The sequence below is a fragment of the Magnolia sinica genome, unplaced genomic scaffold, assembly GCF_029962835.1.
Source record: "Magnolia sinica isolate HGM2019 unplaced genomic scaffold, MsV1 ctg363, whole genome shotgun sequence".
Lineage (NCBI taxonomy): Eukaryota > Viridiplantae > Streptophyta > Magnoliopsida > Magnoliales > Magnoliaceae > Magnolia > Magnolia sinica.
In genome coordinates, this window is record NW_026682822.1 from 28,479 (window position 1) to 49,715 (window position 21,237).

Genomic DNA, 21,237 nt, shown 5'->3' on the forward strand with positions numbered 1-21,237 from the left:
CCAAGCTATATGCTATATGTCCTAGAGGGGGGGTGAATAGGACAATGCCAAATAAAAACTTATAACAGCGGAATAATAAAGAAAATGATAGCCAAATTAAATAATAATGCAGGAAAGAAAAACAACCTCAAAATTCAGATCTTGAGAGGTTGATACAAACGTTATTCTAAGGACAACCTTACACCAAAAACAGAGTTTATGGTAGGACAACCTTATTTCTAGAAAGGTCTTTGTATCAAGTCTCAAATCGAAGAGGAATACAAAAACAAATATGAACTGAATTGAAATAACTTGTAATTAAAGATGTATTGTTCTAGGGACAACCATACACCATAAAAATGGCAGGGCAACCTTGCTGGAACAACTTTCAAAATGAAATTGAAAATCAAGCTTATAAAGGAATAGCAGAAAGTAAATTCTAAGCTATTACAACATTCTCACAAAGCTTGAAATAATTACAACATTCACCACCATACATACATCCCACAAAAAGAATAAAAATTAGAAGAGTAAAACAATCAACCACAACACAAGGGTTTATAGTGGTTCGCCTGTGTGTTCACCAACTGTTATCCAACAGCCACACAAAAAGCTACTCCACTCCTAATATCCTCACACAGGGGATATTAGCGTTCACTAAAGATAGGTTTTCCCAGGTTCACCCAAAACCCTTACAATTGTGTCTTTGTATGTGGGCTTACACAATTAAAAACCCCACTTCTGAGTTTTCCTGGCTTTCCTCAGATAACCAATATAACAAGATTTTTCTGGCAAATCTTGAAAGAAACCAAAATAATAGAAAGGAATTTACAATATGTAAAATACCTGAATATCTTCTTCGTTGTAGCAGCCCGGTAGAACCAAATCAAAGTAGATGATTGAATGTCCAAGTTCAATGTCCAGTACTCGATTACAATGGTTCTAATTCTAATAGATTTTAAATTAAACCAAATAGGGCTTGCCTTAATTGATTTTGATTCCAAAGAAAGGGAATAACAATTCCTCTTTTCAAATCAGATTGGAATAGCAGAAACAAAATCAATTAAAATAAAGCTAAGGAAAGAAGATATTAAATAAGCACACTTAGCTTAGATGGAGCACAAAATTATCTCTCAGAAGTTCGACGAAGATTGACGTGAATACTTTAATTAAATCGATGATTTCTTCTGAGATTCGTGCACTATTTATAGGTGAAAAGATCAGGTCTTCGACTGGTCTAGAGTGCTCTTCGACTAGTCGAAGCCATAACAGATATTTGAAAAATCCGGCGGGATTTGCTTTGACCGTTCTACGACTGGTCGTAGGTCACCTACGAGTCGTAGGTTTCCTTCGATCGCAGTCGTAGGTCCTGCAAAGTTATTTGGACTTCGAGTCGTAGATTCTACGCATCGGTCGAAGATGCGAAACACTTGTTCCTACGGTGGTCGAGCAGTTCGGGACTAGTCGAAGGCTAGCATTTTATCCGGAATTTGTAACAAACTTACGACTGGTCGAGGACTTAGACTGGTTGAAGCAAGTCTAGGACTAGTCGAAGCAGACCTAAGACTGGTCGAAGAACAGACCAATCACATGTAAAATAACATTCGACTTATGTATCCGAAATGACCTACTTCTAAGGTCATCCTATGGTCAAACAAACCTCAATCATGAAGTATGGACATTGAAACAAGAGACCATGAAGAATGAGCCTTGAAGTCTTGATGTAGACTAAACCTTGAAGTAGCTCAATCATGAAAGTGGCTTGAGTTTCAGCTTGAGTCTTGAGTTCAGCTTGACTTTCAACTTGAGTCTTGAGTTCAGCTTGAGTCTTGCCTTGTACTTTCTTTTCGGCTTGAGTCTTGTTTTGTGAGCAGCTCTTGCATTCAAGATCTTGAGTTTTGTACTTGAGAGCTTTGCTTGATGTGAGCTTAGTTTGTTCATGAAGTCATGAATGTTGATCCTTGAGAGAGCTTCACTTATGCAAGTTATATATAACAGAGTATAATAGTGATTTTGGCACCACAAATTTGACAACAAACAGGGATATAAACTATAGCACTTACAATCTCCCCCTTTGTCAAATTAGTGACAAAACACATAACCAAACAAAAGTAAAACAACTGGATAATACATGCAAATCAATAATCAACATTTAACATTCAACCAGTTCCAACATTCAACCATTATCATTCAACATGATCAAACATATACTCCCCCTAACTCCCCCTGGGTAACATAACCACTGCTATTCCCCTCACACAATCACATTAAGAACAAACCATTCTCCCCCTTTTTGTCACAATATGACAAAGGAGAACTAAATAAAGGAAGTCATGAGAGGAAACATGAGGAAGTAAGAGAGTATAGCAAAAGAAATATTCAGAGTGACATAGAGATACTCAAGATAGCATCACATATATTCAGCATTACATCAAGAACAAATATTCAGCATAATACATAAATAGAATCCAACTCAAACTCAATCAAACAAGAGCAAAGAAATAAAGTTATTACAACCCAAAAGTCTCATAGAAACTAGTCAGAATTAGAACTTGAAGATGGAGCAGGAATAGAAGGATCAAGTTGGTGCATGCCTTTGTTCAAGCGCCTTAGGTATTTGCGCATGTATTTGAATTGCAAATCATGAGCAACAGACATGTTCTCCAACTTAACATTAATATTCTCAACTTTATCTTCTAATGCACTCAGACGTGCATCAACATCAGATGGTACAAAATCTGGATCATTAGCTGAGTCAGAATCCAGTTCCTCAAAAATATCATCCATATTAATATCAACACCAGCTTCTTCAGGACCACCATCAACTCCACCACCTTGTTCAGGAAGCAGATCCAACTTCATCTTATTAATATTTGTATTGTTGAAGATCAGATGATGGATTGGTGCTTCATCAACAGGCATATCGACTAACATATGAGTAGCCAATACAGTCATAAAGTATGCAAATGGAATGTCACTATGACCAGGATGGAGTCGAAACTGAAGAATGAAATGACAGATTAAGGAAGGCAAACAAATCTGAGTACCATTTGAGATAGCATAGATATCATTTGAAGTGAAACCCGTGCTCCACGACTGGTCGTGGGTATCTACGACCGGTCGTAGTACGACTGGTCGTACAAACCCAAAAATTCAATATCTTGCAATTTACACAAAAATTGAAATTTAATCTAGCAAATATATACAATAATATACAAGAAGGCATAAATTATCAATTTAAAATGCACATGCCAAGATCAAATTTCATCTTTTTGAACCTGCATTTATCAAGAGGTTTTGTGAAAATATCAGCACGTTGATTTTCAGTAGGAATATATTCTAGAGATATAACTTTTTCTTCTACTAATTCCCTTATATAATGAAATCTAATGTCAATATGCTTAGTACGAGAATGCTGAATAGGATTTTTTGAAATATTTATCGCACTGGAATTATCACAGTGTAATAACATAGAATTCTGTTTAATTCCATAATCACTTAGCATTCGTTGCATCCAAACAAGCTGTGTACATGCATTACCAGCTGCAATATACTCAGCTTCAGCTGTTGAAAGTGATATAGAATTTTGTTTCTTACTAAACCAGGAAACTAGACAATTTCCAATAAAAAAACAACCACCACTGGTTGATTTTCTATCATCTAGATTACCAGCCCAGTCAGCATCCGAGTACCCAACTAATTGAACATTGGTTTCATGAGGATACCAGAGACCAAGATTTACAGTACTTGCGACATATCTAATAATTCGCTTGACAGCAATCAAGTGAGATTCTTTTGGATCAGATTGATATCTTGCGCAAATACCAACACTTAGAGAAATATCAGGTCTACTAGCAGTTAGATATAACAAACTACCAATCATACTCCGATAAAGTTTTGAGTCAACATTTTTACCATTAGAGTCTTTTGATAGTTTCAGGGTAGTACTCATAGGAGTATCGAAATTCTTGCCATTCTCAAATCCAAATCTCTTAATTAGATTCAAGGCATACTTAGATTGAGAAATGAATATTCCTTCAGATTGTTGCTTTACTTGCAATCCAAGGAAATAAGTCAATTCCCCAACCATGCTCATTTCAAACTGTGATTTCATCAAATCTGCAAACTCAGTAGTCAAGTCAGTACAAGTTGATCCATAAATGATATCATCAACATAAATCTGTACCATTAAGATATGATCATTATGTTTCTTAACAAACAGAGTTTTATCAACAGATCCCATTTGAAAATTATGAGTTAAAAGAAATTTTGTTAGTTTCTCATACCATGCCCTAGGTGCTTGTTTTAATCCATAAAGTGCCTTTTTAAGCCGATATACATGATCAATATTTTTGGAATCTTCAAATCCCATTGGCTGTTCAACATAGACTTCTTCATGTAAATCGCCATTTAGAAAAGCACTTTTCACATCCATCTGATAGATCTTTATCTTTTTAAAACATGCAATGGATATAAATAGTCTGATAGATTCAAGACGTGCTACTGGTGCAAAGGTTTCATCGAAATCAATCCCTTCAATTTGAGTATAACCTTGTACCACCAGTCTAGCCTTGTTTCTAATTATATTTCCACATTCATCAGACTTATTTTTGAAAATCCATTTTGTTCCAATGATGTGTTTATCTTTAGGTCTTGGTACGAGATACCAAACATCATTTCTTATGAATTGGTTGAGTTCATCTTGCATCGCAACAATCCAGTTCTCATCAGTAAGCGCTTCTTTTACGTTAGATGGTTCAATTTGGGATGTAAAACATACATAATTACATATATCCTCAAGTTGTCTACGGGTGCGAACACCAGTGAGAGGGTTTCCAAGAATTTGTGTGGTTGGATGATCTTTAACGGTCCTCAACTCAGAATCAGTTTGATTTGATGAAGTATCAGGTTTATCAATGATTAGTACTTCATCATTATCTGAATTAGAAGTTGGTGTGTTTAAATGATCATCAATGACAACATTAATGGATTCTTGAATCACACCAGTCCTTTTGTTCAGAACTCTATAAGCTCGACTGTTTAAAGAGTATCCTAGAAAAATACCTTCATCACTCTTCGTATCGAACTTTCCCAAATTTTCACGATCACGTAAAATATAGCACTTGCTCTGCCAAAAACTCGAAAGTATTTAACAATAGGCTTTTTATTGAACCACAATTCGTAAGCCGTCTTATTATTATCTTTTTTTGTGTAGACTCGGTTAATAATATAGCAAGTTGTGTTGCTTCAGCCCAAAGATTTTTAAAGAGCTTCATGCTATTCAACATGACATTAGCCATTTCTTGAAGCACCCTATTCTTCCTTTCTACAATTCCATTTTGTTGTGGAGTTTTGGGAGCAGAGAATTCATGTAATATTCCTTGGTCGATACAGAACTTCTCAAAATTGCTATTCTCAAATTCAGATCCATGATCACTACGAATTTTACTGATTTGAGAAGATTTTTCAGTTTGAATCCTTTTGAGAACTTTTCTTACTTCTTCAAGGGTTTCAGATTTATCCCTTAAGAAGACTACCCAAGTGAATCTGGTAAAGTCATCAACTATTACCAAGATGTACTTTTTCCCACCTCGACTTTCTGTTCTGGTAGGTCCTATCAGATCCATGTGGAGAAGTTCGAGTGGTCTTGATGTGGTATTTGAATTCACCTTTTTGTGTGAGTTCTTTGTTTGTTTGCCTATCTGGCATTCACCACATATTTTATCTAATTTCTGAAGTTTGGGTAAACCTCTTACAAGTTCTCGTTTGCTCAATCGATATAAATTTCGATAATGTACATGTCCAAGACGTTTGTGCCATAAATCAGTCTCGTCTGTATGGACCATGTAACATGTTTGATTAGATGAGCTGGATTCACTAATAATATAGCAATTTTCAGACGTTCTATGTCCAGTTAATATTACAGAACCCTTATTATTTAATATCTCACAGCTTTGATTAGAAAACCGAACATTATGGTTATTATCACATATTTGTGATATACTAAGCAAGTTGTGCTTTAGGCCTTCAACATATAAAACATTTTTAAACACTGGAAGATTAAAAAGTTGAACCGTACCTTGGCCTATAATCTTGCAGTTGCTACCATCACCAAATGTGACTGAACCATCAGTCATATCTTTCAGATCTGTGAATAAAGCTTTGTCACCTGTCATATGCCTGGAGCATCCACTGTCTAGGTACCACTTTGAATGACTTGTTGCTTTGAAAGCGGTGTGAGCAACCAAGCAGGTGACTTTAGGAACCCATTTCATAATTGTTTTGGGTTTAGGAACATAGTTGGTCTTCTTTTGTGTATATTTGTAGGAATGACCTATAGAGTTAGATTTTAATAGCTCCTTGAGTAAATCAACTATCTTTTCAGCTAGTGGATTTCGATTCTGATTAAAGTTGATATGGCTGTTTCTAGGTTTTTGAAAAGTTTTTGAATTTTTAGAAAAATCTTGATAAGTACTTTTCCCTTTTGAGTTTGAGGACTCTCCTTTAACAAACATAGGAGGAGTATATTTTTGTTTAGGAGGTTGATTTTTATCATAGCCCAACCCGGATCGATCGCCACATTTTCTTGATCCGGATAACAATTTTTCTAACTTTGGATCACCTTGGGCATATTTCCATGTGTCCTTTAAACTCAGAAGAGAGGAAACTTCAGTTTTAAGTTTCTCAATTTCAGATTTTAAATCAACAATTTGAGAGTTTTTAAATTCCAAATCGCATTTTGATTTTTCAAAATTATCTGAAATTTGTGATTTTTCTAAGACAAGCGATTCAAAACAATTTTTGAGTTTAGAAAACTTTTCTTTTTGAAGTTGAAGTTTAACAGCAATTTTACAACTTTCCTTATATAGGGCATTGTAAGCATCTTGAAGATCATCTTCATTTTCACATTCACTATTCAGATTTTCTTCACTTGTAGAGTCATTATCTGAAAATGTGAATTTGGCTAGAGTCATAAGAGCTTTGACCTCATTGCCCGACTCGGTTTCAGAATCTTCTGATTCAGAAGAACCTTCAGAATCAGATGATTCATCCCATGTAGCCAACATACCCTTCTTCTTGGGTTTGTCCCTTTTAGGACATCTATTTGCTAAGTGCCCATATTCTAGACAGTTGTAACATTGACTATCTTTCAAAGATTTTCGAGATTTGGGTCTAAACTTCTTTTTGTCATTTGATTTTTGAAAATCAACTCTTTTCTTGCTTTTGAAAATTTTGTAAAATTTTTTAGCTAAAAGAGCCATGTCATCTTCTGAATCAGAATTTTCTTCTGAACTACATTTAGAAGATTTTAGAGCGATAGATTTACCTTTAGGAGCTTTAAAGTTTAACTCGTAGGTTTGTAGAGAACCAACTAGTTCTTCAACCCTCATATTATCCGTATCACGAAGTTCCTGGATTGCGGTTACTTTAGAATTGAACCGTTCAGGAAGTGAGCGTAATATTTTTGCACATACTTTACTTTCTGGGATTTTATCGCCAAGACCCCACATTGAGTTTACAATGTCATTCAATCTAGTGTAAAAGTCCATAAACATCTCATTTTCCTCCATATGAATTTCTTCAAATCTGGTTGTGAGGAGTTGGACTTTAGAATTATTGACAATTGTAGTACCCTCGTGTGTCATTTCTAATGTATCCCAAGCTTGCTTTACAGTATCACAGGAAATGATTCTTTTGAACTCATCCGGTGATAGTGCGCAAGTAATTGCATTTAGTGCTTTAGCATTTGCACTACTCTCACTTTTCTGAAGGGTGGTCCATTGGTAATATGGTGTGGTTTTCATAGACTTTGAACCATCAACCCCAGTAACTTCCATGATAGGAGGATTCCATTCAATCACTGTGGCTTGCCACACATTTTCATCCATTGATTTGAGGAAGATCCTCATTCTGGCTTTCCAATAAGCATAGTTGGAGCCATCAAAGGGTGGAGGCCTAGTGACTGAAAGGCTATCAAAATTTGACATCTGAATAGCTTAAATCATTAGCTCAGGAATTAAATCCAAGAATTAAAAGGAGCTATTAGGCTCTGATACCACTTGAAAAGGCCAAGCTATATGCTATATGTCCTAGAGGGGGGGTGAATAGGACAATGCCAAATAAAAACTTATAACAGCGGAATAATAAAGAAAATGATAGCCAAATTAAATAATAATGCAGGAAAGAAAAACAACCTCAAAATTCAGATCTTGAGAGGTTGATACAAACGTTATTCTAAGGACAACCTTACACCAAAAACAGAGTTTATGGTAGGACAACCTTATTTCTAGAAAGGTCTTTGTATCAAGTCTCAAATCGAAGAGGAATACAAAAACAAATATGAACTGAATTGAAATAACTTGTAATTAAAGATGTATTGTTCTAGGGACAGCCATACACCATAAAAATGGCAGGGCAACCTTGCTGGAACAACTTTCAAAATGAAATTGAAAATCAAGCTTATAAAGGAATAGCAGAAAGTAAATTCTAAGCTATTACAACATTCTCACAAAGCTTGAAATAATTACAACATTCACCACCATACATACATCCCACAAAAAGAATAAAAATTAGAAGAGTAAAACAATCAACCACAATACAAGGTTTATAGTGGTTCGCCTGTGTGTTCACCAACTGTTATCCAACAGCCACACAAAAAGCTACTCCACTCCTAATATCCTCACACAGGGGATATTAGCGTTCACTAAAGATAGGTTTTCCCAGGTTCACCCAAAACCCTTACAATTGTGTCTTTGTATGTGGGCTTACACAATTAAAAAACCCCACTTCTGAGTTTTCCTGGCTTTCCTCAGATAACCAATATAACAAGATTTTTCTGGCAAATCTTGAAAGAAACCAAAATAATAGAAAGGAATTTACAATATGTAAAATACCTGAATATCTTCTTCGTTGTAGCAGCCCGGTAGAACCAAATCAAAGTAGATGATTGAATGTCCAAGTTCAATGTCCAGTACTCGATTACAATGGTTCTAATTCTAATAGATTTTAAATTAAACCAAATAGGGCTTGCCTTAATTGATTTTGATTCCAAAGAAAGGGAATAACAATTCCTCTTTATCAAATCAGATTGGAATATAAGAAACAAAATCAATTAAAATAAAGCTAAGGAAAGAAGATATTAAATAAGCACACTTAGCTTAGATGGAGCACAAAATTATCTCTCAGAAGTTCGACGAAGATTGGCTTGAATACTTTAATTAAATCGATGATTTCTTCTGAGATTCGTGCACTATTTATAGGTGAAAAGATCAGGTCTTTGACTGGTCTAGAGTGCTCTTCGACTAGTCGAAGCCATAATGATATTTGAAAAATCCGGCGGGATTTGCTTTGACCGTTCTACGATCGGTCGTAGGTCACCTACGATCGTCGTAGGTTTCCTTCGACCAGTCGTAGGTCCTGCAAAGTTCTGGCCGACTTGAGTCGTAGATTCTACGATCGGTCAAGATGCGTAAACACTGTTCCTACGATCGGTCGAATGATTTCTGGACTAGTCGAAGGCTAATAGATTTTATCCGGAATTTGTAACAAACTTACGATTGGTCGAGGAATTTCTTAGACCGGTCGAAGCAAGTCTAGGACTAGTCGAAGCAGACCTAAGACTGGTCGAAGAACAGACCAATCACATGTAAAATAACATTCGACTTATGTATCCGAAATGACCTACTTCTAAGGTCATCCTATGGTCAAACAAACCTCAATCATGAAGTATGGACATTGAAACAAGAGACCATGAAGAATGAGCCTTGAAGTCTTGATGTAGACTAAACCTTGAAGTAGCTCAATCATGAAAGTGGCTTGAGTTTCAGCTTGAGTCTTGAGTTCAGCTTGACTTTCAACTTGAGTCTTGAGTTCAGCTTGAGTCTTGCCTTGTACTTTCTTTTTCTTTTCAGCTTGAGTCTTGTTTTGTGAGCAGCTCTTGCATTCAAGATCTTGAGTCTTGTACTTGAGAGCTTTGCTTGATGTGAGCTTAGTTTGTTCATGAAGTCATGAATGTTGATCCTTGAGAGAGCTTCACTTAAGCAGGTTATATAAAACATAACAGAGATTTTGTCACCACAAATTTGACAACTTACAGGGATATAAACTATAGCACTTACAATCTCCCCCTTTGTCAAATTAGTGACAAAACACATAACCAAACAAAAGTAAATCAACTGGTTAATACATGCAAATCAATATTCAACATTTAACATTCAACCAGTTTCAACATTCAACCAGCTCAGCTTCATTCAACAAGATCAAACATATACTCCCCCTAACTCCCCCTGGGTAACATAACCACTGCTATTCCCCTCACACAATCACATTAAGAACAAACCATTCTCCCCCTTTTTGTCACAATATGACAAAGGAGAACTAAATAAAGGAAGTCATGAGAGGAAACATGAGGAAGTAAGAGAGTATAGCAAAAGAAATATTCAGAGTGACATAGAGATACTCAAGATAGCATCACATATATTCAGCATTACATCAACAACAAATATTCAGCATAATACATAAATAGAATCCAACTCATACCCAAGCAAACAAGAGCAAAGAAATAAAGTTTTACAACCCAAAAGTCTCATAGAAACTAGTCAGAATTAGAACTTGAAGATGGAGCAGGAATAGAAGGATCAAGTTGGTGCATGCCTTTGTTCAAGCGCCTTAGGTATTTGCGCATGTATTTGAATTGCAAATCATGAGCAACAGACATGTTCTCCAACTTAACATTAATATTCTCAACTTTATCTTCTAATGCACTCAGACGTGCATCAACATCAGATGGTACAAAATCTGGATCATTAGCAGAGTCAGAATCCAGTTCCTCAAAAATATCATCCATATTAATATCAACACCAGCTTCTTCAGGACCACCACCACCACCACCACCTTGTTCAGGAAGCAGATCCAACTTCATCTTATTAATATTTGTATTGTTGAAGATCAGATGATGGATTGGTGCTTCATCAACAGGCATATCGACTAACATATGAGTAGCCAATACAGTCATAAAGTATGCAAATGGAATGTCACTATGACCAGGATGGAGTCGAAACTGAAGAATGAAATGACAGATTAAGGATGGCAAACAAATCTGAGTACCATTTGAGATAGCATAGATACCATTTGAAGTGAAACCCGTGCTCCACGACTGGTCGTGGGTATCTACGACCGGTCGTAGTACGACTGGTCGTGTATACTCACGACTGGTCGTACAAACCCCAAAAATTCAATATCTTGCAATATACACAAAAATTGAAATTTAATCTAGCAAATATATACAATAATATACAAGAAGGCATAAATTATCAATTTAAAATGCACATGCCAAGATCAAATTTCATCTTTTTGAACCTGCTTTTATCAAGAGGTTTTGTGAAAATATCAGCACGTTGATCTTCAGTAGGAATATATTCTAGAGATATAACTTTTTCTTCTACTAATTCCCTTATATAATGAAATCTAATGTCAATATGCTTAGTACGAGAATGCTGAATAGGATTTTTTGAAATATTTATCGCACTGGAATTATCACAATGTAATAACATAGAATTCTGTTTAATTCCATAATCACTTAGCATTCGTTGCATCCAAACAAGCTGTGTACATGCATTACCAGCTGCGATATACTCAGCTTCAGCTGTTGAAAGTGATATAGAATTTTGTTTCTTACTAAACCAGGAAACTAGACAATTTCCAATAAAAAAACAACCACCACTGGTTGATTTTCTATCATCTAGATTACCAGCCCAGTCAGCATCCGAGTACCCAGCTAATTGAACATTGGTTTCATGAGGATACCAGAGACCAAGATTTACAGTACTTGCGACATATCTAATAATTCACTTGACAGCAATCAAGTGAGATTCTTTTGGATCAGATTGATATCTTGCGCAAATACCAACACTTAGAGAAATATCAGGTCTACTAGCAGTTAGATATAACAAACTACCAATCATACTCCGATAAAGTTTTGAGTCAACATTTTTACCATTAGAGTCTTTTGATAGTTTCAGGGTAGTACTCATAGGAGTATCGAAATTCTTGCCATTCTCAAATCCAAATCTCTTAATTAGATTCAAGGCATACTTAGATTGAGAAATGAATATTCCTTCAGATTGTTGCTTTACTTGCAATCCAAGGAAATAAGTCAATTCCCCAACCATGCTCATTTCAAACTGTGATTTCATCAAATCTGCAAACTCAGTAGTCAAGTCAGTACAAGTTGATCCATAAATGATATCATCAACATAAATCTGTACCATTAAGATATGATCATTATGTTTCTTAACAAACAGAGTTTTATCAACAGATCCCATTTGAAAATTATGAGTTAAAAGAAATTTTGTTAGTTTCTCATACCATGCCCTAGGTGCTTGTTTTAATCCATAAAGTGCCTTTTTAAGCCGATATACATGATCAATATTTTTGAAATCTTCAAATCCCATTGGCTGTTCAACATAGACTTCTTCATGTAAATCACCATTTAGAAAAGCACTTTTCACATCCATCTGATAGATCTTTATATTTCTAAAACATGCAATGGATATAAATAGTCTGATAGATTCAAGACGTGCTACTGGCGCAAAGGTTTCATCGAAATCAATTCCTTCAATTTGAGTATAACCTTGTACCACCAGTCTAGCCTTGTTTCTAATTATATTTCCACATTCGTCAGACTTATTTTTGAAAATCCATTTTGTTCCGATGATGTGTTTATTTTTAGGTCTTGGTACGAGATACCAAACATCATTTCTTATGAATTGGTTGAGTTCATCTTGCATCGCAACAATCCAGTTCTCATCAGTAAGCGCTTCTTTTACGTTAGATGGTTCAATTTGGGATGTAAAACATACATAATTACATATATCCTCAAGTTGTCTACGGGTGCGAACACCAGTGAGAGGGTTTCCAAGAATTTGTGTGGTTGGATGATCTTTAACAGTCCTCAACTCAGAATCAGTTTGATTTAATGAAGTATCAGGTTTATCAATGATTAGTACTTCATCATTATCTGAATTAGAAGTTGGTGTGTTTAAATGATCATCAATGACAACATTAATGGATTCTTGAATCACACCAGTCCTTTTGTTCAGGACTCTATAAGCTCGACTGTTTAAAGAGTATCCTAGAAAAATACCTTCATCACTCTTCGTATCGAACTTTCCCAAATTTTCACGATCACGTAAAATATAGCACTTGCTGCCAAAAACTCGAAAGTATTTAACAGTAGGCTTTTTATTGAACCACAATTCGTAAGCCGTCTTATTATTATCTTTTTTTGTGTAGACTCGGTTAATAATATAGCAAGCTATGTTGACTGCTTCAGCCCAAAGATTTTTAGAGAGCTTCATGCTATTCAACATGACATTAGCCATTTCTTGAAGCACCCTATTCTTCCTTTCTACAATTCCATTTTGTTGTGGAGTTTTGGGAGCAGAGAATTCATGTAATATTCCTTGGTCGGTACAGAACTTCTCAAAATTGCTATTCTCAAATTCAGATCCATGATCACTACGAATTTTACTGATTTGAGAAGATTTTTCAGTTTGAATCCTTTTGAGAACTTTTCTTACTTCTTCAAGGGTTTCAGATTTATCCCTTAAGAAGACTACCCAAGTGAATCTGGTAAAGTCATCAACTATTACCAAGATGTACTTTTTCCCACCTCGACTTTCTGTTCTGGTAGGTCCTATCAGATCCATGTGGAGAAGTTCGAGTGGTCTTGATGTGGTATTTGAATTCACCTTTTTGTGTGAGTTCTTTGTTTGTTTGCCTATCTGGCATTCACCACATATTTTATCTAATTTCTGAAGTTTGGGTAAACCTCTTACAAGTTCTCGTTTGCTCAATCGATATAAATTTCGATAATGTACATGTCCAAGACGTTTGTGCCATAAATCAGTCTCGTCTGTATGGACCATGTAACATGTTTGATTAGATGAGCTGGATTCACTAATAATATAGCAATTTTCAGACGTTCTACGTCCAGTTAATATTACAGAACCCTTATTATTTAATATCTCACAGCTTTGATTAGAAAACCGAACATTATGGTTATTATCACATATTTGTGATATACTAAGCAAGTTGTGCTTTAGGCCTTCAACATATAAAACATTTTTAAACACAGGAAGATTAAAAAGTTGAACCGTACCTTGGCCTATTATCTTGCAGTTGCTACCATCACCAAATGTGACTGACCCATCAGTCATATCTTTCAGATCGGTGAATAAAGCTTTGTCACCTGTCATATGCCTGGAGCATCCACTGTCTAGGTACCACTTTGAATGACTTGTTGCTTTGAAAGCGGTGTGAGCAACCAAGCAGGTGACTTTAGGAATCCATTTCATAATTGTTTTGGGTTTAGGAACATAGTTGGTCTTCTTTTGTGTATATTTGTAGGAATGACCTATAGAGTTAGATTTTAATAGCTCCTTGAGTAAATCAACTATCTTTTCAGCTAGTGGATTTCGATTCTGATTAAAGTTGATATGGCTGTTTCTAGGTTTTTGAAAAGTTTTTGAATTTTTAGAAAAATCTTGATAAGTACTTTTCCCTTTTGAGTTTGAGGACTCTCCTTTAACAAATATAGGAGGAGTATACTTTTGTTTAGGAGGTTGATTTTTATCATAGCCCAACCCGGATCGATCGCCACATTTTCTTGATCCGGATAACAATTTTTCTAACTTTGGATCACCTTGGGCATATTTCCATGTGTCCTTTAAACTCAGAAGAGAGGAAACTTCAGTTTTAAGTTTCTCAATTTCAGATTTTAAATCAACAATTTGAGAGTTTTTAAATTCCAAATCGCATTTTGATTTTTCAAAATTATCTGAAATTTGTGATTTTTCTAAGACAAGCGATTCAAAACAATTTTTGAGTTTAGAAAACTTTTCTTTTTGAAGTTTAAGTTTGACAGCAATTTTACAACTTTCCTTATATAGGGCATTGTAAGCATCTTGAAGATCATCTTCATTTTCACATTCACTATTCAGATTTTCTTCACTCGTAGAGTCATTATCTGAAAATGTGAATTTGGCTAGAGTCATAAGAGCTTTGACCTCATTGCCCGACTCGATTTCAGAATCTTCTGATTCAGAAGAACCTTCAGAATCAGATGATTCATCCCATGTAGCCAACATACCCTTCTTCTTGGGTTTGTCCCTTTTAGGACATCTATTTGCTAAGTGCCCATATTCTAGACAGTTGTAACATTGACTATCTTTCAAAGATTTTCGAGATTTGGGTCTAAACTTCTTTTTGTCATTTGATTTTTGAAAATCAACTCTTTTCTTGCTTTTGAAAATTTTGTAAAATTTTTTAGCTAAAAGAGCCATGTCATCTTCTGAATCAGAATTTTCTTCTGAACTACATTTAGAAGATTTTAGAGCGATAGATTTACCTTTAGGAGCTTTAAAGTTTAACTCGTAGGTTTGTAGAGAACCAACTAGTTCTTCAACCCTCATATTATCCGTATCACGAAGTTCCTGGATTGCGGTTACTTTAGAATTGAACCGTTCAGGAAGTGAGCGTAATATTTTTGCACATACTTTACTTTTTGGGATTTTATCGCCAAGACCCCACATTGAGTTTACAATGTCATTCAATCTAGTGTAAAAGTCCATAAACATCTCATTTTCCTCCATATGAATTTCTTCAAATCTGGTTGTGAGGAGTTGGACTTTAGATTTTTTGACAATTGTAGTACCCTCGTGTGTCATTTCTAATGTATCCCAAGCTTGCTTTGCAGTATCACAGGAAATGATTCTTTTGAACTCATCCGGTGATAGTGCGCAAGTAATTGCATTTAGTGCTTTAGCATTTGCACTACTCTCACTTTTCTGAAGGGTGGTCCATTGGTAATATGGTGTGGTTTTCATAGACTTTGAACCATCAACCCCAGTAACTTCCATGATAGGAGGATTCCATTCAGTCACTGTGGCTTGCCACACATTTTCATCCATTGATTTGAGGAAGATCCTCATTATGGCTTTCCAATAAGCATAGTTGGAGCCATCAAAGGGTGGAGGCCTAGTGACTGAAAGGCTATCAAAATTTGACATCTGAATAGCTTAAATCATTAGCTCAGGAATTAAATCCAAGAATTAAAAGGAGCTATTAGGCTCTGATACCACTTGAAAAGGCCAAGCTATATGCTATATGTCCTAGAGGGGGGGTGAATAGGACAATGCCAAATAAAAACTTATAACAGCGGAATAATAAAGAAAATGATAGCCAAATTAAATAATAATGCAGAATAGAAAAACAACCTCAAAATTCAGATCTTGAGAGGTTGATACAAACGTTATTCTAAGGACAACCTTACACCAAAAACAGAGTTTATGGTAGGACAACCTTATTTCTAGAAAGGTCTTTGTATCAAGTCTCAAATCGAAGAGGAATACAAAAACAAATATGAACTGAATTGAAATAACTTGTAATTAAAGATGTATTGTTCTAGGGACAGCCATACACCATAAAAATGGCAGGGCAACCTTGCTGGAACAACTTTCAAAATGAAATTGAAAATCAAGCTTATAAAGGAATAGCAGAAAGTAAATTCTAAGCTATTACAACATTCTCACAAAGCTTGAAATAATTACAACATTCACCACCATACATACATCCCACAAAAAGAATAAAAATTAGAAGAGTAAAACAATCAACCACAATACAAGGTTTATAGTGGTTCGCCTGTGTGTTCACCAACTGTTATCCAACAGCCACACAAAAAGCTACTCCACTCCTAATATCCTCACACAGGGGATATTAGCGTTCACTAAAGATAGGTTTTCCCAGGTTCACCCAAAACCCTTACAATTGTGTCTTTGTATGTGGGCTTACACAATTAAAAAACCCCACTTCTGAGTTTTCCTGGCTTTCCTCAGATAACCAATATAACAAGATTTTTCTGGCAAATCTTGAAAGAAACCAAAATATTAGAAAGGAATTTACAATATGTAAAATACCTGAATATCTTCTTCGTTGTAGCAGCCCGGTAGAACCAAGTCAGAGTAGATGATTGAATGTCCAAGTTCAATGTCCAGTACTCGATTACAATGGTTCTAATTCTAATAGATTTTAAATTAAACCAAATAGGGCTTGCCTTAATTGATTTTGATTCCAAAGAAAGGGAATAACAATTCCTCTTTATCAAATCAGATTGGAATATAAGAAACAAAATCAATTAAAATAAAGCTAAGGAAAGAAGATATTAAATAAGCACACTTAGCTTAGATGGAGCACAAAATTATCTCTCAGAAGTTCGACGAAGATTGGCGTGAATACTTTAATTAAATCGATGATTTCTTCTGAGATTCGTGCACTATTTATAGGTGAAAAGATCAGGTCTTCGACTGGTCTAGAGTGCTCTTCGACTAGTCGAAGCCATAACAGATATTTGAAAAATCCGGCGGGATTTGCTTTGACCGTTCTACGACTGGTCGTAGGTCACCTACGACTGGTCGTAGGTTTCCTTCGACTGGTCGTAGGTCCTGCAAAAGTTCGCTGGACTTCGAGTCGTAGATTCTACGACTGGTCGAAGATGCAGAAACACTGTTCCTACGACTGGTCGAACAGATTCCAGGACTAGTCGAAGGCTAACAGATTTTATCCGGAATTTGTAACAAACTTACGACTGGTCGAGGATTTTCTTAGACTGGTCGAAGCAAGTCTAGGACTAGTCGAAGCAGACCTAAGACTGGTCGAAGAACAGACCAATCACATGTAAAATAACATTCGACTTATGTATCCGAAATGACCTACTTCTAAGGTCATCCTATGGTCAAACAAACCTCAATCATGAAGTATGGACATTGAAACAAGAGACCATGAAGAATGAGCCTTGAAGTCTTGATGTAGACTAAACCTTGAAGTAGCTCAATCATGAAAGTGGCTTGAGTTTCAGCTTGAGTCTTGAGTTCAGCTTGACTTTCAACTTGAGTCTTGAGTTCAGCTTGACTTTCAACTTGAGTCTTGCCTTGTACTTTCTTTTCGGCTTGAGTCTTGTTTTGTGAGCAGCTCTTGCATTCAAGATCTTGAGTCTTGTACTTGAGAGCTTTGCTTGATGTGAGCTTAGTTTGTTCATGAAGTCATGAATGTTGATCCTTGAGAGAGCTTCACTTAAGCAGGTTATATAAAACATAACAGAGATTTTGTCACCACAAATTTGACAACTTACAGGGATATAAACTATAGCACTTACACTAATCTCAACTCCTTAACCTAAACCTAAACTTGAAAACCCAAACTAAACCCGATCTCAAACCCGAACCCAATTTCCTAAACCTAAACCTTAACCTATTCTCAATTCAATAAAGCATTAACCTATAACCTATAACCTATAACCTAAACCTAAACCTAAACCTTAACCTTAACCTAAACCTAAACCTATAACCTTAACCTAAACTAAAACCTATAAACTAAACCTTAACCAATAACCTATAACCTATAACCTAACCTTAACCTAAACCAAAAACCTAAACCTAAACCAATAACCTAAATGTATTCTCAAATCCCTAGACCTAAACCTACACCTAATCCTAATCTCAACTCCCAAACCTAAACCTAAACCTAAACTTGAAAACCCAAACCTAAACCCGATCCCGAACCCGAACCCGAACCCGATTTCCTAAACCTAAACATTAACCTATTCTCAATTCCTTAATGCTATAACGTATAACATAAACCTAAACCTTAACCTAAACTTATAACCTATAACCTAAACCTAAACCTAAAACCTAAATGTATTCTCAAATCCTTAAACCTAAACCTACACCAAATCCTAATCTCAACTCCTTAACCTAAACCTAAACTGGAAAACCCAAACTAAACCCGATCTCAAACCCGAACCTGATTTTCTAAACCTAAACCTTAACCTATTCTCAATTCTCTTAAGTTTTAACCTATAACCTATAACGTAAACCTTAATCTAAACCTAAACCTATAACCTTAACCTAAACTAAAACCTATAACCTAAACCTTAACCTATAACCTATAACTTATAACCTAACCTTAACCTAAACCTAAAACCTAAACCTAAACCTATAACCTATAACCTAAACTTAAACCTAAAACCTAAATGTATTCTCGAATCCCTAAACTTAAACCTACACCTAATCCTAATCTCAGCTCCCTACCCTAAACCTAAACTATACTTGCAAACCCAAACCTTAACCCGATCCTGAACCCGAACCCGATTTCCTTAACATAAACCTTAACCAATTCTCAACTCCCCAAAACATATAACCCATAACCTAAACCTAAACCTAAAACCTAAATGTATTCTCAAATCCTTAAACCTAAACCTACACCTAATCCTAAGCTCAACTCCTTAACCTAAACCTAAACTTGAAAACCCAAACTAAACCCGATCTCAAACCCGAACCCGATTTCCTAAACCTAAACCTTAACCTATTCTCAAATCCCTAAAGCTTTAACCTATAACCTAAACCTAAAACTAAACCTAAACCTAAACCTATAACCTTAACCTAAACTAAAACCTATAACCTAAACCTTAACCTATAACCTATAACCTAACCTTAACCTAAACCTAAACCTATAACCTAAAACCTAAACTTAAACATAAAACCTAAATGTATTCTCAAATCCCAAAACCTAAACCTACACCTAATCCTAATCTCAACTCCCTAACCTAAACTTAAACCTAAACTTGAAAACCCAAACCTAAACCCAATCCTGAACCCAAACCCGATTTCCTAAACCTAAACCTTAACCTAAAACCTAAACTTAAACATAAAACCTAAATGTATTCTCAAATCCCAAAAACTAAACCTACACCTAATCCTAATCTCAACTCCCTAACCTAAACTTGAAAATCCAAACCTAAACCCGATCCTGAACCCAAACCCGATTTCCTAAACCTAAACCTTAACCTATTCTCAATTCCTTAAAGCGATAACATATAACCTATAACATATAAATTAAACCTAAACCTTAACCTAAACCTATAACCTAAACCTAAACCTAAACCTAAAGCCTAAAGGTATTCTCAAATCCTTTAACCTAAACCTACACCTAATCATAATCTCAACTCCTTAACCTAAACCTACACCTAATCCTAATCTCAACTCCTTAACCTAAACCTAAACTTGAAAACCCAAACTAAACCCGATCTCAAGCCCGAACCCAATTTCCTAAACCTAAACCCTAACCTATTCTCAATTCCCTAAAGCTTTAACCTATAACCTATAACCTATAACCTAAACTTAAACCTTAACCTTAACCTAAACCTAAACCTATAACCTTAACCTAAACTAAAACCTATAAACTAAACCTTAACCTATAACCTATAACCTATAACCTATAACCTAAAACCTAACCTTAACCTAAACCTAAAACCTAAACCTAAACCTAAAACCTAAATGTATTCTCAAATCCCTAAACCTAAACCTACACCTAATCCTAATCTCAACTCCCTAACCTAAACCTAAACCTAAACTTGAAAACCCAAACCTAAACCCGATCCCAAACCCGAACCCGATTTCCTAAACCTAAACCTTAACCTATTCTCAATTCCCTAAAGCTATAACCTATAACTTAAAATCTAAACATAAACTTAAAACCTAAATGTATTCTCAAATCCTTAAACCTAAACCTACACCTAATCCTAATCTCAACTCCTTAACCTAAACCTAAACTTGAAAACCCAAACTAAACCCGATCTCAAACCCGAACCCGATTTCTTAAACCTAAAATTTCTCCATATATAAGTGTTTTTTTTTCTTTCTTCCTTTTGAGATGTGTATAAAGGCATGCTTGATTGATTGTGTCTACAAATGCTATTTTATACAGGCTGACAAACTAAAGAAGTCAGTGGAGGATGAAAGTGATCTTGTGTCGAAGTCCATAGAAGTTACATTTGCAGTTTCAAGGAAAGAAGAAGTTCCATCTTCTACATTTGCTGAAATTGACCGTCTGAAGGAAGAAAATTCTGTAAAAATGTGAGCATTATTGAATGCATATAGAGGGTGTTTACTGTGTTGGAGTGTATTTGTTTCTTATACATGAGGGCACGCCTTAGTTGTAATTCTTATGATAGGTTGAGCAAAGTGAAGTATTGTTTATTTAGAAATGTGAATGTAGGATGCATTATATGATTTGATTGCTATTTGTAATAAATGCATCGTTTCATTTTTTTCTGATTGCATTTTATGTACTATTTCTATCAGCATTAAGCTTAGATGAGTTATCAATGACAGCAGGTTCTTGCAATGGAAACAGGTCGTATTA

At 35.4% G+C, this 21,237-nt stretch overlaps 1 long non-coding RNA gene across 1 annotated transcript in view; it reads left to right on the forward strand.

Moving 5' to 3' along the window:
• The window catches only part of LOC131236321 (uncharacterized), a 40,057-nt gene extending 19,216 nt beyond the window's left edge, over positions 1–20,841 (forward strand). Inside the window, exon 3 of the long non-coding RNA XR_009166685.1 lies at positions 20,800–20,841. This is a non-coding gene — a long non-coding RNA (uncharacterized LOC131236321). The remainder of the gene's footprint in view (positions 1–20,799) is intronic.
• Positions 20,842–21,237: the final 396 nt, after the last annotated feature.